Source organism: Balaenoptera physalus, assembly GCF_965194825.1.
Source record: "Balaenoptera physalus genome assembly, chromosome: 3".
NCBI lineage: Eukaryota > Metazoa > Chordata > Mammalia > Artiodactyla > Balaenopteridae > Balaenoptera > Balaenoptera physalus.
The window spans coordinates 15,397,113-15,402,638 of NC_138890.1; the positions used below are offsets into that span (position 1 = coordinate 15,397,113).

At 44.1% G+C, this 5,526-nt stretch overlaps 1 long non-coding RNA gene across 1 annotated transcript; it reads left to right on the plus strand.

Moving 5' to 3' along the window:
* Positions 1–215: 215 nt before the first annotated feature.
* LOC309658798 lies at positions 216–3,063 on the plus strand. The gene is made up of 2 exons (XR_014262395.1): positions 216–1,427; positions 2,657–3,063. It is a non-coding gene; the product is annotated as an uncharacterized lncRNA (long non-coding RNA).
* The last annotated feature ends 2,463 nt before the right edge of the window (positions 3,064–5,526 follow it).

Genomic DNA, 5,526 nt, shown 5'->3' on the forward strand with positions numbered 1-5,526 from the left:
GCCGCGGAGCAACTAGACCCGTGAGCCACAACTACTGAGCCTGCGCGTCTGGAGCCTGTGCTCCGCAACAAGAGAGGCTGCGATAGTGAGAGGCCCGCGCACCGCCATGAAGAGTGGCCCCTGCTTGCCGCAACTAGAGAAAGCCCATGCACAGTGACGAAGACCCAACACAGCCAAAAATAAATAAATAAGTAAATAATTTTTTTTTAAAAAAGGGAAGGGGCAAAAGAGCTGCTTATAAATCTCCACTGTTAGACATCATTCCATTTCTATAGGATTAGGGGCGAAGGTCCATCATCTGTAACTTCTTCATGCTAACATAGAGCGCCATACACTTAGAGTGGAAGATGTAGACCTGGGTCTGTAGCATCTCTTTGCTGACAATTTTAGTTGTTCACTTACATATATGGGCAGAGTAAGCGGCAATTATTTTGATGCCCACAAAGATATAGGTTATTATGAGCGATAATGTTAATCCCATTCTCTTGAGGCCAGTTCGTGGAATTGTGCTAGCCATAGACACTGTACTGCTCAAGATGGAGCAGCTTATGTCATGGCTACAGTCTGGTCATCATGCAGTTAGCTTTTTCCCTCTGGTGGCAGTTATAGCCTCTGTAAAACAACTCAGGAATGTGCATCAGACACTGAAAGATTCTGTGACTCTATTGTCCTAATCATTAACTACTGGAGCCTGCTCTTTTGTGACTCAGGGAGGCCTGGGAGATTTCAGCTTTTCTACAAACAAGAAACAGGGGACACGGAGGGGCCTTTGTACTTGGCAAAGGGGGGGAGGGTTTTCCTCAGTTTCAAGGTGTTGGATATTTTTTGATGCCATTATCAATCCGCGGATTTAAATTTATTAGATGTGTTTGGTCCACTGCAGTTATAATTATCACTGAAGTGCAAATCAGTTTGCCCAAAGGGGGTAGCTTTCAGGTTGGCCCTGGATTCCTCTTGCCTGGCCCAGGTGTTTCAGGTTCACTCCCTCCCCAGTCAGCCATTTCTCCAAGGACCCCTAGTTTCTCTGCTTCACTAATGGGATTTATATATTCACCAGCCTTTTTTGTTCCTGGCCACGACTGGGGAGCTCAGAAAATGCTTGTTTCATTCTGCAGGAATTTCAATTCATTCCTAAAGGTCTACAGCCACCCCCGGTTTTAGGTTTAACTTTGAAACATGGTAAACTAGAGCTCCGAAAGAGAACTTAAACTCTGTGGGTCAGCAGGGCGACCAGAACCAGTGAGACGCGGTCCTCCCAGCCTCCTAGAGCGGAACGAGAACTTCACCAGAGGGCCTGTAGAGCGCAGCGTTCCGGCGGCCTCTCTGTCTTGGTTCCCTTTGCTCAAAGGTTGGGGTTACGGCCGCAGCTGTTGCGGGTACAGGGCCAACCAGCTGTAGACTCCGGGACGTCAGATAGGTGCGGAGAGGTAAGGGCTGGAAGAGACCGTGTTCCCCTGCCTCTGGCTGCTGCGGAGGGAAAGGGTGGGCAAGCGCCTGTTCGTCCGGCGCGGTCCACTGGCTGCGGGAGGGCGGAGCGAGCGGTGGCAGAACTCGCTTAACCCCAAGGAGAAGTGACAGGGAAGTGGTGGGAGCTTGGCTAAGAGGCTTGCTCTGCGCCCTCTCTCAGTCTCCCCGGTTGGGATCTGGGAGGTCACACCTGCAGCGTGAGCAACACGGTGTCCTCTCCAGAATCGAAATTTCCGCGTGGCATGGTGGATTTTTTTTTTTCCCCCTGGAACGGTGAAGAGTTATTTAAGTGGGGGTAAAATGTAAGCAAGATCATTGAATTAATTCTTCTTTGGGTGGCCCTTACTACCTCTGGCAGGGACCAGACTATGCCATCCTGAAATAGGCCCCTTCCGCATAAGGTTCGTTTTGAGGTAAAGGCAATTGAGAATCACCAGGTACAGAAAAGAGTTCTTTGCCCCTATCTGCCTAAAAACAAGGCATACATTTCCCCATGGGAAGGTGGTGCTCTGTTTGTGGGTACCTGGAAGAGGAAAGCCACTCTTATCCCCAAAGACAGAGTCTGCACCCCAGATAAGTCTGCAAAAATAAGCCTTAGTAAAATAACCCTTATCTTCTGTTGGTTCCCACATATATTTCCTAGTCACCTATCCAGAAATTGTCCTTTGCTACCCAAAACCTCTTACCTTTGTTAAGAAGGGTATATAAGCCCTTGAGTCTAATCTTTCCTTTCAGTTTTGAAACTGAGTCCCCCTAAACCGAGTTCTCTGCCTAGTTTACGGTTAACGTCTCTATCCAAAGCTTTTTTCTTTCTCTTATCCTGTACCTGTTCCCCTTTTGGAATGAGGAGTATCAAGGAAAAGAGGAGATTGAAACTGAGCAGGATGCTGCAGAGCCTTTCTTGTGCAAAAGCCCTGCCAGACTTTCCCCCCACCTTGAGTTTGTAGGAAAAGGCTTTAGTCTCCTAGCCCTTTCCTGAGTTCCAAAGAACAGATTCAAGCAGTTACTAATTAGGAAAGTGAGGGAATGCAGAAACAAAGGAAAAGCAGTCCAGAAATAATAGTTCAGCATAAAAACAGTCCTAATTCCGCCTCAAGTGATATATATATATATATATACATACATATATACATATATGTCAATCTATATGTATGTAATAATCTGATACATATCTTTGAATATTCAACAGGAACTAAGGCCCCCACTCAGGGGGCCTTAATTTAACTTAACTACATGCTGAGACCCCAAACTGGTCCGAACCAGAAGGTTGATGATTGAGATTCCTGGAATACCACCCTGTTACCTCACCACCAACCAATCAGAAGAAAGTCATGCACCCTGCAGCCCTCACCCCAAATGTTGCCTTTAAAAAATCTTCCTTTAAAAAAGCTGTTGGAGAGTTTGGGTCTTTTGAGCACAAGCTGCCCATTCTCCTTGCTTGGCCCTGCAATAAAACTTTCTCTGATCCAAACTTCAACATTTTGGTTTGTTTGGCTTCACTGTGGGTGAGGCATATGAACTTGGGTTCGACAGCAGTTTCTTGTCTCTTCTGTGAATTCCTGTGCATGTAAAATTTTAATAGAATTATATACCTTTTTTTCCTGTTAATCTGTCTTTTGTTAGTTAAATTTGTATGCCCTCAGTCACTGAATGTAAAAGGGTAGAGGGAAAGTTATTCCTCCCTTACACTTCTAAGTAAATACCAGTTCAAAGTGAGTCTTAATCCTTTTTAAGCTCATGGGATAACTCTCTCCCTTTACAATGCTACCGTTGTCGTAAATCAGAAATACATCCCAGTAAAGGGTCATGGTTGTCTTAAAGCAAAAGGACAGCTTTATTGTTTAAAGGTTTGCAAACTGGGGATATGCAGCCTTTGGCTGTGACTGAAAGTACATTTCCCGGGAGTGGAGGAGGCGATGGATTTTTAAAAGCAAAAACCGCAGAAGACACAGTTGGGAGGCTTGTAAGAGACTTGGATGGCTCTTGAAGCCTGACCACAAGTCCTTAGAGCTTGACTGAAACTGCTCAATGATTTGTTGTCATTGGAGCTTCTTGTTAGGGGCTTTCCAGGCAGGATCCTTAGCAGAATCAGAAGTCCTTACAGCTGTGTGACTGTGGTTTTTCTAAGAATACAGAATGCATGACTGAACCCCCAGCCTGTCATAACCGCCTGGCTCCATTTTATTTTGGGTCCCTGTTAGCCACGCTGGGTCCATTTTGTATGTTCCTTCCACAGGGGATTCCTCTTAGTTTTACTTTTCCTTAGGGGATTTTATTTTATCTTTACACTAAGGAGCCCCCCCATACCTGCAGAATCGCAGGCTGCATTTCCCCCCAGAACCTCTGTCCAGTCTCTAAACACTTTTTATTTCTGTAGCTTTAACTTTTCCTAGGATATTTTATCTTTCTTTCCACCCGAATCTGCACCTATGAGTTGGTGTTCCTAATAATTACACCTAGATCCATCCTCTCTGTTCCTCCTGGTTTTTGTGCCAACAGTATTTACCTCACAGGATTGTTCTGAGGATTAAATGAGATGGTCTGCGAAGTGCTAAGCCCCACACTTGGCACATAGTAGGTGCTTAAAATGTTGGTAGCAGTTAATGTGGGTGCTGGTGTGTAATTTTCTCTTGCTTGGTCCTGCCAGCCCTGCCAAAGGGCTCTGCCACAAGCCAGGGTCTAGATGACACAAACTCAGTTTTGTCTGTCTTATCTGAATCACATTATCCAGGCTCACAGTTGACAGAACAACACAAATGCTAACTTGTTAATTTACAATGGGAAATCTTATGTGTCAGGGACTGAAATATGCACATGAACAGGCATCATGAGATGCCTTGGTAACCAGGAAGCTGAATTCATAGTCAGGAGATCACCAGGATGGGCAAGGACAACTAAGAGGATGTTCTTTTAAGTACATGTATGTTCTCCCCCACTAAAGCTACTAAGGCAGGCTTTGTTTACAGAAGTTTTGAAAAGTTTTGAAAAGCTAACAAACAAAAATGTCAAAATCCCACCACTAGAAATGAATTTCTTTCTAGCCTTTTTGCCCCACTGTAGAGAATGTTCTTCTGCATGTCTCTTTAAATAGGTAAATCATTTACAGTATAATGCTTTTTATCCTGCTCTTTCTTTCAATAGGAGTATTTTCCACCTTACTATTGATATTATGCCTACTCCCTCCCTATTTTCTGCAGTTCAGTGTTTCTCAGAGCCTAATAGAATTCCTTGGAAGCTTGTGACAAATACAGTCTTAAGTACCACCCAGAGCTATTAAAACAATTTCTGGAGGGTGTATCTTCCCAGGGTGATTATTTTGTACACTGGAGCTGAGAATGAAAGACAGTTCATATCCATTAACCAGAACTAGTTAGGAATGCTTTTGCTGCAAGTAATGAAAGACTGACTAAATGGCTTGAACAATGAGAACATTTCATTTTGTCGTGTGTCAAGAGCATGGTGATGCAGACCAACGTCAGGACTGGTGCAGCAGACCAGTGGCATCGATGGAGACTCAGGCTTACCCCATGTATTTGTCAGAGTACTCCAGAGAAACAGAAACAATAGGGGGAGAGAAACAGAGAGATTGACTTATTATAAGGAATTGGCTCTCACAGTTGTGGAGGCCAGCAAGTTTTAACATCTTCAGGGTGTCAGCATGCTCGAGACCCAAGAGAGCCAATGTTTTAGTTCCAGTCCAAAGGCAGGAAAAAAGCCAACATCCTAGTTTGAAGGCCATCAGGCAGGAAGAATTCTCTCTTACTTGGAAGAGGGTAAGACTTTTTGTTCTATTCAGGCATTCAATTAATTGGATGAGGCCCACCCACATAAGGGAGGGCAACCTGCTTTACTCAGTCTATCAAGTGTGAATCTCATTCAGAGGTAAAAAAAATGTGGCATATATATACAATGGAATACTACACAGCCATAAAAAAGAATGAAATATTGCCATTTGCAATGACATGGAGGGACTTGGAGGGTATTATGCTAAGTGAAATAAGTTGACAGAGAAAAACAAATACTATATGATATCACTTATATGTGGACTCTAAAAAATTT